Source organism: Acinonyx jubatus, chromosome X (assembly GCF_027475565.1).
Source record: "Acinonyx jubatus isolate Ajub_Pintada_27869175 chromosome X, VMU_Ajub_asm_v1.0, whole genome shotgun sequence".
Lineage (NCBI taxonomy): Eukaryota > Metazoa > Chordata > Mammalia > Carnivora > Felidae > Acinonyx > Acinonyx jubatus.
In genome coordinates this window covers 4,896,764-4,917,564 of record NC_069389.1, presented here as the reverse complement: position 1 = coordinate 4,917,564, position 20,801 = coordinate 4,896,764, and positions in this window count along the sequence as shown.

The following is a 20,801-nucleotide window of genomic DNA, read 5'->3' as shown; positions in this document are numbered from 1 at the left end:
CAGACATTTATAATTCATTCCAACAAACTGTGGAAATTAAAGCACCCAGGCAAGGTGTACGGAATTGTAAACGTGGGAGATTCTATATGGAAAAGTGAAAGAAAACTACAAAATGTCAGTTACACATTAGTAATGATGGATATGTAAATGCTTAAGAGGAAATATCCAAGTTTTTCCATGTATTATCATCTAACTTGTGTCTACAGCAGCACTGGGTATCCATATTTAATTATTTTCAATCGCCAGTCTTTACAGTCATTGCCTGTTAATTTCACTTTATTGAGTCAAAGTTCAGCTTCAACTCTTGAATCGAGCATTGGTTGGGAAACCGTGTGTTATTCCTTATAGCATTTACTTAGATTACAGTAGAGTAAATCAGGCAGATGAGGCAGTATGGGAATTGTTGAAATAAACCCATCAGTTGCCACACTGTGTTCTTTGCATCCAAGTCTGTATATGGTAATGCTTCTTTACATACTGCCCCCCCCCCAAAAAAGGCACATAGCACACATTCACCATTTTGAGTGTTTTGTTATTGCTGTTGCTATTGTTGAGCTATTAGGCAAATGCGGGAAAACTCTTTTCTGTTATATCACTTGGACCAAGTAAAAGAAAGCATATATACAATGGAGTACTCAGGGATTAGTGAAAAGTTATCAAGTGGAACAACACACACACACACACACACACACACACACACACACACACCCACAATGTATTCTTTCATTGAAAAACATCTATGCATTGATTAGCTCCAGTGTACTAGGGACTTTACAAGTGAAAGCTACAAGCAAACAGACAATTAAAATATAATGTAAATCTTTTTCTAATTAAGGAAAGTTCAGCGTGATGTTAAAACTCAGACGTGTAGCACAGTGACCCAATTTGTGTATGTCATCTGTTTCCTGATGGCCTTGACTGCTACGTGCAGTGTCTTCCCTAATTACCTACACCCAGAAAGTGGTTTTACCAGTGTACTTCTGGGGTCGTGTTATATTCAGACAAGCCTCCTGCTATGCTCTACATGAAATGGAGTCTGAGAGGCAGCTTTTCCCAATGTCCAAGATATTATTATTATTTCTTTACCATTATTGTTGCTATTGACTTGTTTTACATTTTTACATCTCGTTTTACCGAGAACTTTGGCTTAGGATCCAAGGGAAATCCTACCCTTGGGCCGTCCAGACCTCCAGTTCAGAGTTACAACAATGAGCAACCCTTCCCTTAGTGCACGAAGCTGACTCCTACACACGAAGAGCTGTTGGGCCCATTCCCCTAAAGTCTGCCAAGAGCTAAATTGGGCCAGGGAGGCAGTATCACAGAGGATTTTGAGTGTTTTCTGGATGACCTAAATAAGCACAGTCCATTTTCAGGAACTGCCGTCCAAAGTCTTATCTTTGAAGCCCAGATAGAAAATTACTGATCTCACTTGCTTGGTCCACAGAGTCAGAAAATGATACGATTAGTATTTCAACCAGAAATGTGCAACCTACTATTCCACCAACAGAGACCTGCAACCTGATGCTAGATAACACCACCGCTCCTTGATGGAGCAAAGCAGTGGATAATGTGTGAGTGTCTGTGTGTGAGAGGGTGGCAAATGATAATGCAGGGTCTGGAACTAAATCTCATAAAATGCAGGGTCGACATTCTCCTTATTATGTAGGCTCCATCAAACGCATCTTTCAGCTGAGTGTTAATTCAAGTTACAGGACAGTAGTACTAGCCCTTGGTGGATGTGTTCACCGACCGGTTCAGTGCATTGACGGTCCTGCTTCTCCATCACAGGCACTGTCTTGTGACTCCCCCCAAAACAAATCCACCCTCCCAGGTAAGGATGAGGACTCACATCATTTATTTGAGAGGTGGTTCTTCTTAAGGAAGGTGTGGGTTGGTGAGACAGGAAAGAGAAAAGCCAATGAAGACTGTGTTAACAAGTGAGTACCCCTGTGGAAAGCAGGGACTCGATCCTCTAGGAGAAAATGTATCAAAGTTGTCCAAGGAAGGGGCCAAGAAGCTGGGACATTTTATATCAACTCCAACTGTTGCTGGTTGAGGATCATTAGCAAAGTACCAGCCCAGCGTGTCCAGGTTGCTCCTACCTGGCATCAGAGAATACCCACTAGGGTGATCTTTGGGGACAGTGTGAATATGGGCTGAGTGAATCCAGCATGTTAAATTCCACACTGATGTCCCATTGTACAGTTAGAGCTCACATAGACCAGCAGAAGGTCCAATATTATCAATATCCCATCCAAGAAGCCCATCCAAGACTTTGTCCACAACTGTTAGGAGATCTTACACAGTCAAATGGTATCTTCCCCAACCTGGACATTCTTGGACACATGGCTCCTATTGGTAGCCACGGAGCATCAGGTTGGACATTCCTTCCCCTGGGATTAAGCATTTTACTTAAACTGGTGTGACTTTCTTCTGTTACATCTTTCAGTGGGTAACAGCTTTTCGTGTCCCTCAAAATTGCCTCTTACCAGGGAGTCTGGGTTGGATGGCTGGGTGGGCACAGGTGCCACCTTGGGAACCCACTGACCCATGTATGTCCACTTACCCATCTTCACTCAACCTGAGATTGTAATGTTTAACTTACATTAAGTCTGCCGACAAGGCAGAACAGCGTTAAGTCTGAAAGGGAAGAGACGGGAGTGTGAAGCATGTAAACCCACCTGAAAACAATATTAAAAATCCCTGAACCCTTCTGTCATAGTAAAAAAAAAAGTATTCTGTTACACTTTCCCTGTCCCTGTGCAACTCTTTCCAGATAAATGTCAATACATGGAAATTGTCTCAAATCTGCAGAACGGAAGCCCATACCTATTTGGCACTTTCCCAATTCTAGAGCCAAAAGAAACAAATAAAAACACAAACAGCTTTGGGTAGTGCCTAAGTGATAGGTCCATAGCTTTGGAATATATCTCTAAATGAAAGGCACACTTCCAACCAAAACCCTTCACAGTCCCCAGACCTGTGCGTCTAAGATCAAGGGAAAGGAAAGCTACCTTCTTCACATTAGCTTTTCTGCCTATGAAAATAACATCTTATTTGTTTTGTTTTAGGTGTCATACTGATGATGGTCCAAGGACTTCGGACTCCCTGAATTTTTGGCAAAATCACCCCTCACTCAGGGTGAACTTCTGTGGGAGGACTTCTGAAATAGGTAGTTAAGTAAGTAGATTGCTACTTTAATATAACCAAAAGTTAACTCTGATTGCTGAGGGGGTCTTCACAGGAAATAATGGTCCCTGGTTATGTCTGCAGGGCCTGTCAAAAGACAGACTTTTCAGGCATACTTAAGAGACAGACAGAGCTAAATGCATATAACATGATTCAATTCACACATCTGCTCTTTCTTATCACCTACATCATTGCATGTGACCTGTTTTGGGCACGTTGATAATGGAACTTTCCCGAGATCGAGAGAATTTCCATTTTAGAAGCGCCAAGGAACGTAGTAAAGTTCAGCAATAGCAATTCCAAACTTGAGAAGTTCATCAATATTTATGCAGTTGGATTACAGTCATTTACAGATGATGCAATCAGCATGGGAAGCTATCTTGTGTGAGTTAATTTTCAAGATTAAATGTATGCGGTAGTCATGTTTGGGTATTTAAATGTCTGTTACCTGGGTCTAAATGCCAGACTTACAGTCACCTTGAAAAGTGCATGTTGAAATAATCAGCTTTCATTGATTTCATCATATATTCTTACGCTAAGTGGTAAGTTAATTGACAGTGTGTGCAGTTAAGGTATTTCACGATTTGGTGCTGTATGGCAAAATATAACTTTAAAATGCGTTTTGCTTACGCAATGTTGAACATATCATTTGGAGAGTTTCAGAAACCTTGACATTTATTTTTTTTTATTAGTTTTATTTTTGAGAGGCAGCGAGAGACAGAGTGCGAGCGGAGTAGGGGCAGAGAGAGAGGAAAACACAGAATCTGAAGCAGGCTCCAGGCTCTGAGCTATGAGCTCAGAGCCTGATGTGGGACTCGAACCCACGAACCGTGAGGCCATGACCCGAGCTGAAATCGGACACTCAACCGACTGAGCCACCCAGGCGCCCCAAACCTTGACATTTAAATCCAAGTGCTGGGGCGCCTGGGTGGCTCAGTCGGTTGGGCGTCCGACTTCAGCTCAGGTCACGATCTCGCGGTCCGTGAGTTCGAGCCCCGCGTTGGGCTCTGGGCTGATGGCTCAGAGCCTGGAGCCTGCTTCCAATTCTGTGTCTCCCTCTCTCTCTGCCCCTCCCCCGTTCATGCTCTGTCTCAAAAATAAATAAACGTTAAATCCAAGTGCTCACTTTGGTATTCGAACATGGCAGATCTAGATTAGTATGGATTTACTCAAGTGTAGTATAATAGCAAACTGGACTTGGTAGCTCGCCCAGTACTTTTTAAACATGAAATTCAAGTAAATGAAGAACGTATTTCCACCTTAATTATTCATGTGTAAGAGTGGAGCAGAAACACTTGCTCCCGTAGAGCCAGGCACAAAGTCTAGCATACAATGGGTAATCAATGCATGCTCATTAAGTAGATAAGAGGGACTGGAGGGCAATGTTTAAACAAAATTTCATGGTCAGAGGCAATTGTTTGAAAAAGTTATACCAGCCTTCCCCATCAGGACTTGGGGGGACAATATCCGGAGCTTGAAGTGATCCATCATGGGCCTGCCAATATTATTCCATTATTTGTGATGAGAAATGAGAAGATTTTGTTGAAATTGTCATCAGGAAGTCTTGGTGATGTTTGAGAAGCATTCCACAGCAGTGCTAGAAGACAGCAGATTTCTAGACATGGAAGAGTGAATGTCCTGTGAATGTTAAGTAGGGGCGCCTGGGTGGCTCAGATGGCTAAGCGTCCGACTTTGGCTCGGGTCATGATCTCATGGTTCATGGGTTTAAGCCCCGTGATGGGCTCTGTGCTGACAGCTCAGAGCCCGGAGCCTGCTTCAGATTGTGTGTCTCCCTCTCTCTTTGAGCCCCTCTCCTGCTCACGGTCTATCTCTGTCTCTCCATCTCTCAAAAATAAATAAACATTAAAAAAGATTTTAAAAAGTGAATGCTAAACTTTATCACTTTGGGTTTGTTGGAAATCCACATATATCACAAGACAGTTGAACATTTTCCCAAAAAATATGCAACGGCAATGTATTCATGAAAATGGTCATACTTTTTTTTTTTAAGGCAGAATGAGATTATCATTAAGTAAACCCGAATGGTTTGTTTTATGAAAAAAAAAATCATCATCCTAATAAATCACCTGTCTGCTCTTTGGTGTTACTGAATACGTTTAGTTATCCAAAATCAATATAAGGTATATGCCTGCATCATTTCATATGTGGTTTATCTTCTCAAAACTTGTTCTTTAATATGAGTAAATAACTCCCATGTACTTTCCCTCAAGGACACAAACAAAAATGTCCTCTCAATGTAAATACATGAGACAATATAGTGTTTCTTGATGCTTTGTCCAGATGTGTGAGAAACTCGGAGTGCTGAATGCAGGATTGTCAGGGTACCCTTTCAAGTTAGGTATTAGGTATGATCGAGAATGGGCAACCCCCTTTCAAGTTAGGTATTGGGTGTGAACCAGAAGGGGCATCTCTTCAAAGTAGGTACAGGGTACGATCCAGATAGGGCAAAGTACTGAGTATGATCCAGAATGGGTAACCTGTCAAGTTCAATACTGATTATGATCCAGAATGGGCAACTCTTCAAGGTACGTGCTGGCTTCAGTACAGAATAGGCACCTCTTCAGGGTAGGTTCTGGGTACGATCCAGAATGGGCATCGCTTCAAGTTAGACACCCAATCCAAGTAGATACTCAGTACAATCCAGAATGGACATCTCTTCAAAGGAGGCACTATCTACAATCGAGAAGGGGAACCACTTCATGATAGGTACTGAGTACATCCAGAATAAGCACCTGTTCAACGTTCGTACTAGGTATGATCCAAAATGGGCACTTCATCAAGTTGGATACTGGGATTGACTCAGAATGGGCTTGGGCAACTGTGACTCATTGCGCCCTGCCTGTTTTCATTTAGCCCACAAACTAAGAACGGGTTTTGCATTTTTAAATCATCAGGGAACAAATTAAAAGAAGGGCAATATCTCATGGTATGTGAAAATTATATGAAATTCAACATTTAGTGTCTACACATCAAGTTTTATTGAACATAGCCTTGCCTGTTTGGATAAGTGTTGCCTGTAGCTAATTCCACTCTACAACAGCAAAACCGAGTAATTACAATGGGGATCACAAGGCCCCCAGAGCCAAAAGTACTTACTTTCTGGTCCCAAACAGAAAACATTTGCTGCTGTCGATGTCTGGCCTAGCGCTTTCGAATACATGAAGGTTAGATTAAGTTTAAAAAACTGTAAAGTGATCTTATTTTACTGTAAAACTATAAAGTGATCTCTTTAATATTTTATAGTACAAATATTTGAAAATGCTCAATAATAAATGATTTGGATAGAGAAAATCCCAAACCACTAAGAACTGACTAAGAAGGCAAAAGCCAAGAAGTTAAAATAAAAGTGAATACATACATTAAAAAAATAAGTTGGGGAATCTATAATTATATACAAACTTGACCCTGAGCTCCAGGCACACTGGCTAAAAATGAGAAGAAACTTTTCCTCAGTCTCTCTCTCTCTCAGGCCTGAGAGTAATTTCTTAAGTGTCTTTCTACCACCACTTGTTATTAGAAAAAATACTACTGGTAAGCTTCATGAAATAGGTCTTTGATTAGTAAGAAATTGTATACAGAGAAAGAGTCCCAAAGCTTGGGATCATGGCCAAAGCAGAGGGTGGTACCTATTTAAACTAAATCTGGATTCTTCGTGTTTAAAGCTCCCAGGACCCAGATGGCATCTGTTTCTCCTTGGAAACATGTTGGAGGGAGATTACTCACATATAATGTTTTAAACCCTGAGGCCTGATTTACTCTAGAAAATGTTTGTATCATGAAGGAGGGTCTCCATCCCAGGGTGCTGCTATTTTCCATGCAGGACTTCCAGCATGCAAATTCATGATACGAAAATAAGGTATAGAGAAAGGCTGTGGAAATGAGGAGTACGGAGTGGTAAGCATCCATCGTCATTGGGAGGTGAGGTTTTCACTTGCATGACCTAAAGGAACACACTGAGGACCTCAAGCCAACACTGTTCTTTGGAAGATTTTAAAATCAGAACCTCAGGAAATCCCTGAGAATTTCATTTCAACTCAGGAGTTCTCTTGAATACGTTATTTTGTTGGTAAACAAGGACACTATGTCAGCAAAGTTAAAGGAGTTGATGGAATCTGTATTTTGGCCTCTTTTTGCACAAAATAGATGGACCTCTTTCTGTCCCAAAGGAAGAGTCACCCATATTTTGTCCTTAAGTATGCACAATGGTAATATCTTTCCAGAGGCAAAATGTCATGACAAGGCTGGGCGTAGGACACCTGTCCGAATAGCAAACTTGAATTCCTTCTAACAAGATGCAACAAATGGGAAAGAATATGACCTCAATTCTTGCAAACAAATAATTGCCTATTCTAAGTGAACACAGAGTTCTCATTGCTAATCAGCAGAGACAATGACTTTGTCCAAATGAGCCCTCATTGAAAGTTCTCATGTCATTCCGGAGAAGACTTGGCGACTTGTGAGTTGAACAAAACACAGAGAGATTAAAATATCCAATAAATATATGATTTAAATGGGGGCCCTGATGAGACCTCCCGACCATTCAATTACAGAGGATTTCAGTACGTGATGACCAAAACCCTGCTTGGAGATCACATTCTTACCCTGAAGATCAGAAGTCTTCATTTCACTATGAAACAGCAGACATGCTGGGAAGTGATGCTTGCCCATCTGATCTGAATTTGTGTGCATTCTTTTCTAAAAGTCACCTTGGGGGGCTTCTCACAGGAAGAGGATGATATCCATATGACACTAGCCACCAAAGCACATTGCAGCAGGACAGGAAATTTGGGAGAACAAGTACACACTAGTGGCCTCAACTGGAAAGCATGTAGCAGGCTCAACCAGAAGCTATGTCTGAACCGCAGACTTGAAGTCAACCTTATTTGTCCCCTGACTCCACATGGACAAAGCCACCTGATTCGGTCCAGTGACATGGTTCAGGTCTGTGCAGTGTCCAGTATCTCCCTCCACAACAACATCTAGGGACACTCACTAATTTTATTATGGAACAGGTGCTTTCATGAAAGGCATGTAATTTGTATGAACACTGCATTAACATTATAGTATACCAAATTTATTTATTTTTTAAATGTTTATTTAATTTTTAGAGAGATAGACAGAGTGTGAGTGGGAAAGGGGCAAAGATGGAAGGAGACAAAGAATCCGAAGCAGGCTCCAGGATCTGAGCTGTTAGCACGAGACTGATGTGGGGCTTGAACCCACAAACCGTGAGATCATGACCTGAGCCCAAGTTGAATGCTTAACCGACTGAGCCACCCAGGCGCCCCTATACTGTAGCAAATTTATACAAGACATGACGTTCTTGAAATTTTGTACCTCTACCAACTGATACTTATCAATGTCATTCAAGAAAACCGATAAATAAATTATTATGCATGGTGTTATTTTAATGCTACCACTAACTCAATCCATTTCAGTATTATGAACTGTAACATGGACACATTATGTGTCATAATTCAGTAAGAAACTATCAATAATTTGTCCAGATAAAGTATGAATTACACCATAATTTCTAAGGATTAGTGGCCAAATTAATCCTTATATATATATCCTTTCAACAGTATCTTCTTAAAAGCAGGTTAATTTTTAGTCTTCACAAGGACTGAAATGAACTCACAATATTACACACCTACCTTATTATTGGTTACAAGCTATACATATGATATTTTTTAAGAAAAAAAGTCAGAGTTTCCCTAGAGAACATTTAGTGAACTTTGAATTCAACACTCATTCATGATAGTGACCATTACTAAAACAGGAAAAGAAGTAACCATCTTATCTAATCAACTACTACAAACGTATAGTTCATAGCAAATGCAAGACAGAAATCATTCCTGTTGTACTATGCACGGAAGGACACATACTATAACAAAATAAATGCATGCATAAATTGAAAGGATAAGGATTGGAAAGAAAACAAATGAATGGCTTGGAGATGAAATGATCGCTACGTGGAAACCCCCAAATAATCAGCATATCAATTATTGAACAAATGGTAGAATTTACCAGGTTGGGCTACGATAAGATCAATATAAGTTTATTGCATTTAAAGTTATCAGAAATGACTTAGAATAAATATTTTCAAAAATTATGGTTTATCATCCAATGTCTGGTACCTTGTAAAGTTAAACATGCTAGAAATTTATAGAGAAACACCTTACAGTAGACTTAGGTAAATTCTTTGGTCAGGTACAATTGTTGTTTCACAATGGACAATTAATCATTGGAAAGAATGAATAGACTCATCCTGAAACACACCGATACATGTATGGAAAAAGGATATTAATAGAGGTAGCAATGCACTAACTTGGGGACTCATCAATTAATATGACGGGATAATTGGTGATCAATAGAAAAGCTAAAGGACATGGACTACTTTTCATGTCTTTATTTTTTTTTTTAGTTTTATTTACTTATTGAGAGAGAGTGCACATGGGACAGGGTTAGAGAGAGAAGGAGAGCGAATCCCAAGCAGGGTCCGCTCAGCACAGAGGCTGACCTGGGGCTCGATGCCACAATCACAAGATTATGACCTCAGCGGTATGAAGAGTTGGATGTTTAATTGATTGAACCACTACCCACACACGCCTGGACTTTTCCTCTCATGTCTTTTTTTTTAAGAGCTATATTTGCATAGTGAAAGCCATGACTTATTTGTGAACTATATCTCTGTGGTTTTTAAAAAAATGTTTATTTCTGAGAAACACAGAGAGAGACAGAAGGCGAGTAGGGGAGGCACAGAGAGAGAGAGAGTCAGAGACACAGAATCTAAAGCAGGCTCCAGGCTCTGAGCTGTCAAGACAGAGCCCGAAGCAGGGCTCAAACTCACCAACCATGAATCGTGACCCGAGCTGAAGTCGAATGCTTATCTGACTGAGCCACCCAGACGCCCCTCATTTTATATCTTAAACAAACCTCATTACTGATAGATGAAGGACATGAAAAATAAACCTGTTACAGGATTTTATGAGAAAATATACTGTAATGTTTCTCGGGGTAGGGAAAATATATTTTGGACCTAATCCATCAAGAAATACCCAACATTCTATTAGATAGGTTGTTCTGCCTGTGATATTTATTGGGTTCCCTTCAGCTTTAAAAAGCTCATGTGTGCATATGATTGAAACAATCTCATTCTATACATAAAAGCATGTTCCATTAAGAGCAAATGCCTTACTCATTCTTCCAAATTTTCCAAGTTTTCAGGCTTACAAGTTTCTAACTTAGTGAAAATGCTCCCTGGATACTGCTGAGCAATTTTGTAAATTGAGTTTGTGAACTTGACCCTGAGTTCCTCCAAAGAATTGGGTTTTGATGAATGAACAATCAGACTAAGGTATCTGCATCAATCCTCTGTTCATATACAATTATTAAAACTTAAAATTGCACATGGCCCTTATGACTCCCCCTCTAATTGGGATGTGGTCAAAATGGAATATTCCCCCAGCATGGATCTGGGAAAATAAAGGGCTTCTGTTTGTAACTATGATGTGGAGAATGGAACAGGTTCCCATAGCAATTAAACCATTAGGGGAATAAAAAACAGCTCTGAGATCATCCTAGGTTTCAGTTAAATATGTGCGGAAGAATCTCAAAAGAACATTTTTGTATACAAGCTATGCCATTTTTAAAAGACACCATAGGAAAGAGATCTGTGTGCAAGGCCCACTGATACGCACAGATAAATGACTGTTTCCCAGGTTCTGTAATTGTGATATTGTAAACTAGCCAGATCTCTCCTAAGACCCATAGGAGCAAGACATTTCATTTTTGAAAACTCTCTAGCAAAAAATATGTTTTTAATAATACAACCCTAAGTGTTCACTCTCATGGTCCACACTGCGGTGTTTCTGTCATAAAGACCGCATGGGAGCTATACTGCCCGGAGCCAGCTGCAAGAACATGGGTGCGTTGGTAAACTTAGCCAAGGCAAGCCTTAGAACTCACTCTCCAGTCTAGAAAGAATTATTCCTGTACATGTCTTTAGGGACGCCCTTCTTCTGCCCCTAGAAACACAATATATAACTAAACTTTGACTTCTCTTCAACCTTTCACCAAAAATGACCTAAATGCCAAGGTTACCATGTGGGCTTTATTGAAAAAGCAACTTGTTAATTCGTATTTTACCTAGTTGCTTAATTAACAGAGAATGAGATTAAGCATCTACCTACATTCCATTGTCTCTTACCCACTTGAAAATGTTTTCATTTTATACTCAGATGTGCAGACAAATGTTATGACATCTTGATTTATTGAAAAGTAGATCTAATCCTCCCCACTTCATTAAGAGAGGGAGATGATCACACACTGTCAACCCATCAAATCTGAGCAGGACAGTTCCTTCCATTCATGTTCTTACATGGCTTGGTCTTCTGGATAAGGGCTCAGTCTACCATGGCCCCACTAAGAAACGCTTATCTCCAAGATGACATCTGTGTCCATTGGCAAACCACCATGACTTCATGGTGCTCAGGAGAAGGAAGACTGGATACACATTGCTTCCCTGAGTGCTCACACAGAAACCCGTGTGGTCTGGATCCTGGACTTGGTCATATCTGTGTCATCTATCCTGCTGGGAAGGTGTGCCATGCACCCCTGGTCCCTAAGCCTGTACAGGGAAGCCTTCAATCCCTCTCTGCAGCCTCTGTTGACCCTGTGCCCTTCTCAGCACCTCTGTACCTCCTCATTACACTTACATAAACTTCTACATTCCCTACCTGTCACACAAAAGTTCAGGTGAGCCACACCCCACTCCTCCAACCTATGAAGTCACAACTCTCAGGCAGTATCTCTGTATCCTTCCCAAACCACGAGAGACCACAAGCCATTGTGACAATTGGCTTTCTTTGAGAGCACTGTCATGGCCCCAGTAGACACCAGGGAGACAGGCTCTAGCATTCCAGGACATTTTCAGTTGGGGAAAATGAGGTTTCTAATCACTACACACTGTAGGCTTCTCAATTCATTACCTGTGTCTATCTCATATCTCCCTTCAAGAAGGTGCCAAGAAGCCAGCCCAGACTTAAGAAGTGCTATGGCATGAATGTTTGTGACCAGCCAAAACCCACCTCTAAATGGTTTTCCCTACTGGGTTGGTATTTGGAGGTGGGGCCTCTGGCAGGAGTTTAGGTCATAAGGGTAGAGCCCTCAAAATGGAATTAGTTCCCTTATAAAATAGACCCCAGAGAGATCTCCCACCCCTTTGGCAATGTGAGGACATAGCAAGAAGACGGCCATCTATGAACTAGGAAATGGGTTCTCACAAGACACTGAATCTACCTGTGCCTTGATCTTGGGCTTGCGGCCTCCACAACCACAAGAAATGAATTTCTCTTGCTTATTAAGCCACCGAGTCCATGGTGTCTGTTATAGCAGCCCGAGAAGGATGAGACAGGGGCAGAAGTTTTCAAGACACCACTGAAGAAGCCAGATTTGGCCAGAGATTGCTATTGACAATTCTTATTCAAGTCCTCTGAGAACCAAATTAATGAAAACAAAAATATTGTGCTAGTTAGTCACATTTTACTTAGCAAAGAACATCACTGAGTAGAAGAATATTCACTGGGTTTCCAGACAATTTCATCTCATGCCTTCTTCACTCTTTTCTTTAATATTTAACGATGGAGCCACCCCCAAGCAATATGTACCAGCCAGGGTACTAAAATGATACTCCATGCTGTTCCTCACACCTGCAGATAAAACCCTTCCTACGATGACATTCAAACAGGCCTGCATTATACCTGAGTGGAGGTCAAAGTATTTCATGCAGGACCAAGCTTGGGAACGGATCATTTATCCATTTTCAGGCCCCTGGGAGTCCTCTATTCTGACCCACTGCAAAACTTCAATTCTGGGACTGCTGGGCAAGAATGTTTTGTCTGGATGCACAGAGGGATCACAAGAAGAATTACAGCCCACTGTCCAACTAAGTCCAATAGTATAATCTGATAAAATGAAAGAGGAAGTTGCCTGGTGGAAAGTAGGGGATCCTTCACAGGGCTGTGAGCAGGGCTCGGCACAGTGAGGTCTGTGGCTGCCGGCCAGATGAACTGTCCACATAATAGTATCTGAGCGGTTTAAACGCTACAACCTGCCATGGGCATCGTATCTTCCTAATTAGAGATAACTCCTCTGAGCAGGACCGTGTTGGCAGACATAAAAGACGATGTGGAGCCCAGCCATCTCACTCGGATTTGAAATGAGGCTCTGGATCCCCCATTGTCTTTGGGTGAATGCAGGGCACCAAAGCAACTGCTTTCTTGCAAAATGTGTAGGGCAACAGAAGGGAAAGAGAAGTGGGACCTGCCCACAGAGAGACACATGTGGGCATCCAGGTACAGCTGGCGATGGGGAATGGAGACAGGGAAGCAACTACATACACCCAGGGGGCCGGGGCAGGGCCAACAGGGATGGAAATGGACATGCTCTCTGCAGGAAAAGGTGCACAGGTATCATGGAGCCCACACCACAGAACAAGGAAGAGGCAGGGCAGGGACTCTGTCATTTGCTAGGTGTTTTACCAGGTGACAGATTAACCTCTTGCGGGCCCAGTTTCCTCATGGACAAAGTGAGGACCCTCATACCTAACTATCAGCATCGCCTGTAGGGTCAGACACAAATCCTCACCACAAATACTGTCTTAGGTAGAAGCAACTTCTTTTTAAGGACACTATTGCGCAGAGAGGGGCCAAGATGGTGGAGAGGCATGGGCATTTTTTTGCATCTCTTGCCTCTGAAATGCAGCCAGATCAACACTACACCATCCTGCACACCTAGAAAACTGATTGGAGGATTAAGACAACAATCTGTACAACCTGAAGAAAAGAATTGAGCAGGTACGCGGCGTGGAGAGGTGAAGTGGGGGAGACAGAAGCCGAGGAAGGCAGGGAGTGGTTTTTGCTTGCAGAGACAAGACAGAGATGCAGTGGGGGGCGGGGGGGGGGGGCGGAGGGAGAATACAGAGAGCATATATGAAAAGACCCAATGCTAATACAATCCCCAATGGGTAAAAACTCAGAGCTTTCTCCCCTAAGGTCAGGAAAAAGACAGGGATGTCTGCTCTCGCCACTGTTATTCAACATAGTATTGGAAGTCTTAGCCTCAGCAATGAGACAACACAAAGAAATAAAAGGCATCCAAATTGGCCGGGAGGAAGTCAAACTTTCACTCTTCACAGATGACATGATATTCTATATGGAAAACCCAAAGATTCTACTAAAAAACTGCTAGAACTGATCCATGAATTCAGCAAAGTTGCAGGATATAAAATCAATGCATAGAAATTGATTGCATTCCTATACACCAATAATGAAGCAACAGAAAGAGAAATCAAGGATTGATCCCATTTACAATTGCACTAAAACCCATAAAGTACCTAGGAAAAAAATCTAACCAAAGAGGTGACAAATCTATACACTGAAATCTATAGAAAACTTATGCAAGGAATTGAAGAAGACACAAAAAAATGGGAAAAGATTCCATGCTCCTGGATAGGAGGAACAAATATTGTTAAAATGTCAATACTACCCAAAGCAATCTACATATCCCTATCAAAATAACACCAGCATTCTTCACAGAGCTAGAACAAACAATCCTAAAATTTGTATGGAACCAGAAAAGACACTAAATAGCCAAAGCAATCTTGAAAAAGAAAACCAAAGCAGGAGGCATCACAATCCTGGACTTTAAGATGTATTACAAAGCTGTAATCATCAAGACAGTATGACACTGGCACAAAAACAGACACTCAGTTCAATGGAACAGAATAGAGAATCCAGAAATGGACCCACAAATGTATGGCCAACTAATCTTTGACAAAGCAAGAAAGAATATCCAGTGGAATAAAGAGAGTCTCTTCAGCAAGTGGTGCTGGGAAAACTAGACAGTGACATGCAGAAGAATGAACCTGGACCACTTTCCTGCACTGTACACAAAAATAAACTCAAAATGGATGAAAGACCTAAATGGAAGACAGGAAGCCATCAAAATCCTCAAGGAGAAAGCAGGCAAAAACCTCTTTGATCTTGCCCGTGGCAACTTCTTACTCGACACGTCTCCAGAGGCAAAGGAAACAAAAGCAAAAATGAACTACTGGGACCTCATCAAAAGAAAAAGCTTCTGCACAGCAAAGGAAACAATCAGCAAAACTAAAAGGCAACTGACAGAATGGGAGAAGATATTTGCAAATGACATATCAGATAAAGGGTTAGTATCCAAAATCTATAGAGAACTTATCAAACTCAAGACCCAAAAAACAAATAATCCAGTGAAGAAATGGGCGAAAGACATGAAGAGACACTTCTCCAAAGAAGATATCCAGATGGCCAACCAACACATGAAAAAATATTCAACATCACTCATCATCAGGGAAATACAAATCAAAACCACAATGAGATACCACCTCACACCTGTCAGAACGGCTAACATTAACAACTCAGGCAACAACAGGTGTTGGCGAGGATGCGGAGAAAGAGGATCTCTTTTGCATTGTTGGTGGCAATGCAAACTGGTGCAGCCACTCTGGAAAACAGTATGGAGGTTCCTCAAAAAACTAAAAATAGAACTACCCTACAACCCAGCAATTGCACTACTAGGCAATTATCCAAGGGATAAAAGTGTGCTGCTTCGAAGGGACACAGGCACCCCCATGTTTATAGCAGCACTATCAACAATAGCCAAAGTATGGAAAGAGCCCAAATGTTCATCGACGGATGAATGGATAAAGAAGATGTGGTATATACATACAATGGAGTATTACTCGGCAATCAAAAAGAATGAAATCTTGCCATTTGCAACTACGTGGATGGAACTGGAGGGTATTATGTTAAGCAAAATTAGAGAAAAACAAATATCATATGAATTCACTCATATGAGGCATTTAAGATACAAAACACATAAACATGGGAAGAGAAGCAAAAATAATATAAAAACAAGGAGGGGGATAAAACATAAGAAACTCTTCAATATGGAGAACAGAGGGATACTGGAGGGGGTGTGGCAGGGGGGATGGGTTAAATGGGTAAGGGGCTTAAGGAATCTACTCCTGAAATCATTGTTGCACCATGTGCTAACATGGATGTAAATGATAAAAAATAAATAAATTTTAGAAAGCATTTGCCTCAAAAAAAAAGATAGTACTGCCTGTTTAGTATAAACATGAGAGACTATTAATTTCTTTGTTTCTTTTTTAAATAATAGGTTTCTTTCATGCATTAGTTAATAGCATATAGCCATCCAGGGTGTAGGAACCTATTCTTGGTCTGATTAGTAGTGGACACTACCAGTAAATTCACTTAATACATTAAAAAACAACTTACGGGGTTGATTTCCAGCCTTGTAACTTACTACCTGCCTGACACCCTATAAATTATTTAAGCTCTCAGACTGTGTACTGCCTCAGCTCCATATAGTAAGTGCCTCACGGGGTCTTGTAAAAATTCAAAAATTGCACATGTAAAAACACCTGGTATGCGTGTATACCCGGTGAATACATATTCTTACATATACATACATATACACTCATGCACGTTTACGTGTCCATAACAATAAATATCATTTCACTGCCATTTCTTCGGTCAAAATCTCAGCAAGTAAGACTCTTATGCTCTATTTGTCACCGAAAGTGGCCTTCTATTGCTTATCATTTGTGGTGCAGTTTTGTTGTTTTTGTTTAGAAAACATTTTCCAGGGTCACCTGGCTGGCTCAGTCAAAAGACCATGAGATTCTTCATCTTGGGGTCATCCGTTCCAGCCCCATGTTGGGTGTAGAGATTAATTCAGTAAACAAATAAATAATTAAGTAAGCTGGAAAGGAAAGGGAAGAAAAGGAAAGGAAAAGAAAAAGAAAGGAAAGGAAACGAAAACTAATTCTCCATAGGAGCTCCGTGGACACTGACCCTTGACATAAGCTCCTATCACACCAGGTCATACAGCTGTCCAACTGTTTCAATCCTAAAGGGTTCCACTGCACTTTCCATGTCCCGTTTGCAGGCTCATGTAAGTTTCAGGCCTTCTAAAGGTACAGACAGACACCAACATACAGTATGTGTATCCATCATTTGAACAATACATCTGCTGTGACTGCTATATTCCAAGTTTGAGTTACATCCCATCAATGAAGATACATGTATGTGTGTGCATGGGTTAACATGCTTATTTTCTTATTCACATTCTGTGTTTTGGACATACCCATACCTGATGTTATACTTGTATAGTCATCTCTGTTTTGTGTGTGTGTGTGTGTGTGTGTGTGTGTGTGTATGATTTGAGCTACAACACGTCATTTGCATTTCTCTTTGCCTTTTGAACTTGACTCGCTGTTTAGGGTTAACATGAACAGAGAAGGTATTTCTAAAGCTGGTACTGTCCCAGTGTTTCAATTAGAACCACTGTCCCAGTGGTTTCTTTTAAAACCACATTAAGACCACCTGTCATGGCCCACATGGTAAGGGTGTCACAGTACAATTCACTTCAATGTTTGTCTGTCCAGGACAGTGTACTCAAGAAATATGACTGAAGTGACACTGTGGTTCTAATGAAGATCACGCCTCAGAGAGAGCACTTCCTAAAGTAATGGCCCCTTTCAGCTACATAAATGTCAAGGCAAGGCAGGCGGCCTTCAGTTGGTTACAACTTTACACTTCTGTGAGCTTTTTCTGTACCAGAGGCTGATTTAGGTAGCAAAACTCAGTGCATTGGATAGACACTGACAGTCTGCTGACACCCTGGCATAACCATTTCTCTCTTTTTCTTAGATTCCGATTTTTGCTCAGTGCTCTTACCAAAAAAAGGTCATTTAAAAAGCATGTGGGGAGCCTGGGTGGCTCAGTTGGTTAGGCGTCCGACTTCAGCCCAGGTCATGATCTCACGGTTTGTGCATTCGAGCCCCACGTCGGTCTCTGTGCTGACAGCTCAGAGCCTGGAGCCTGTTTTGGGTTCTGTGTCTCCCTCTCTCTCTGTTCCTCCCCTGCTCTCACTCTGTCTCTCTTTCTCTCTCAGAAATAAAGATTAAAAATAATTTTAGTAAAAAAAATAAAATAAATAAAAAGCATGTTCTACATCTCAGTAGGTGAAATGTTTGATTATTGGGTCATGTTTTCTTTCTTTCTTTCTCTCTCTCTTTCTCTCTGTCTTTCTTTCTTTTCTGTTTCTTTTCTTTTCTTTTCTTCTTTCTATTTTGCTTTAGCTTTCTTTGGCAGGAATTACCATTACGATATTGCTTCTCAAAGTTTCAACTTGAAGCAGGAACAATGACTTCAACTGTGGACCTACTGTAGGTGCAGATTAACAGCTCCCCCTCCAAACAATGACAGTCTGAAACCTAACAAGATCACCACATGATTTTTACATACCTTAAAGTTTGAGAAGCACACAAGCAAGGCATGGCAAGGACAGCTCCGTTTGCAACTTTAGTCCAATGGTTTTAAAATTTGGATACACGTTGGGGCACCTGGGTAGCTCAGTTGGTTAAGCATCTGAGTTTTCATTTTGGCTCAGGCTATGATCTCGTGGTTTGTGGGATGGAGACCCACATCTCGCAGTTGGGATTCTCACTCTCCACATCCTCTATCTCCTTCCCCTACTCATGTGTACATGCTCTTTCTCTCTCTCAAAATCAATAAACATAAATAAATAAAATAAAAATGGGAAACACATTACAAACTGCATTAAGAGATTTAATAAGAGATTTTGTCACACTGTTCTAGGGAGGCGTTGGGATTTTTTTTTAAAATGCCCATCGTTTAGGCTAATGTGCAACTGCTAACATTAAGAACAGTTTTAATTAGGGGGCGGCTGGATGGCTCAGTTAAGTGTCCGACTTCGGCTCAGGTCATGATCTCACAGTTCGTGGGCTCAAGCCCCGACTCAGACTCTGTGCTGACAGCAACAAGCCTGAAGCCTGCTTCAGCATTCTGAAACATTAAAAAATTTAAAAAAGAACTGTTTTAATTAGTATTGAGAAGAAAATAAAAGAAATCCCTATGATTTGCAAAAAGAAAATATAAAAATTGGTTTGTATGTATATATGTAACTACACTCAAAATTTTTATTACAAAGAACCAAGGATCTGATCTTGGGTGATTAGAATTAAAAATGCAAGCAGTGTAGGGGTGCCTGGTTGGCAAAACGTTGTGTGACTCTTGATCTCTGGGTTGTGAGTTCAGGCCCCCTGTTGGGTGTAGAGATCACTCAAAAATAAAATCTTTCAAAAATCATTTAAAAATAGAAATAGTGTAAAAAAAAACATAGATTAGGTGGATTTGAAAATCTATGCAAAGAGGGGTGCCTGGGTGGCTCAGTCAGTTGAGCAACTAACTCTTGATTTGTGCTCATTATTATCTCATGGTCATAGCCATGATCAAGCCCCGTGTAGGGCGCCTCTTGAGTGTGGTGCCTGCTTGGGATTCTCTCTCCCTCCCTTCCTCTGCCCCTTGCCCATTTGTGCTCACACATGCTCTCTCTCTCTCTCTCAAAATTAATAAATGATACTTAAAATAAAATCTCTGCAAAGAGAACAGAGACAATATTGTGACAAGTGAAACTTTTAAATACTAAGAATGTTTACTCCTAAGTGCCATACAAGCATCTCAAACTTAGTATCTAAGGATGCGGACTCCTACGCACATCAAGATCTGAAGGATTTTAGATTTTTCCCTCTTTGCAACTCAATGAGGTCTCTGCCACCATTTCATGGATGTTGGCAGAATACGTGAGATCTTGGGTCAGAGGTGAAGGAAAGATTATTATTCACAACACATCAAGGAGCCGGAGCACTTACCCTGTTTTCATCACTTCCACCTGCCCCAATGTCTTTAGGGGTGAAGCAAATGTGCTAATATGGGTGTGTACATGTGCTGTGGGTTAGGTTACAGGACAGCAATCCTGAGCTGGAGGAAAATGAATGGTTTATAACAGGAAGTAGACACTGAAAACCACTGTGGTGCTGGTATCTCCCCAGGAAGACATTATTTTTTCTTTGGTTAGAGAGACCATGAGCGGGGGAGAGGGAAAGAGGGAGAGAGGGAGACCCAACCAGGCCTGCGCTCAAAGAGGAGCCCATCGCAGGGCTTGATCACATGACCCTGAGATGCTGACCTGAGCCGAAATTCAGTTGGTCGCTCAACAAACTGAGCTACGCAGGCACCCCACCGGGAACACATTTCTAAGGGAATAAAAAACAGCATACAGAAGTTGTGGACAATTTGGTTTGCTAGAGTTCTGAGTAATTCCAATAGGTTAGGTCATCTAAATGTAATAACAGAAAAAAAAATTTAGAGAAAAACTTTGTACTTTTCCATTAAGGCTTCTAACAAAAGAATTTGATCTTTGTGTGTATCTAACCAAGCCAGATTTTCAAACAGTAATTCAAAGATCAGTGGGTATTCTTCCATCAATTTCATTAAACCATCTTTATAAATTGAAGTTTAATTAAGTATGCCTTAATATGTTAATAAATAGTAAAATATTAATGCTTATGAATCATAATAAAACACTAACGCTTAAAATCTGTAAAAAAGAAGGCACTGACCACACAATTATCTTCTCACGTATGAACTTGTTGATGACATAAT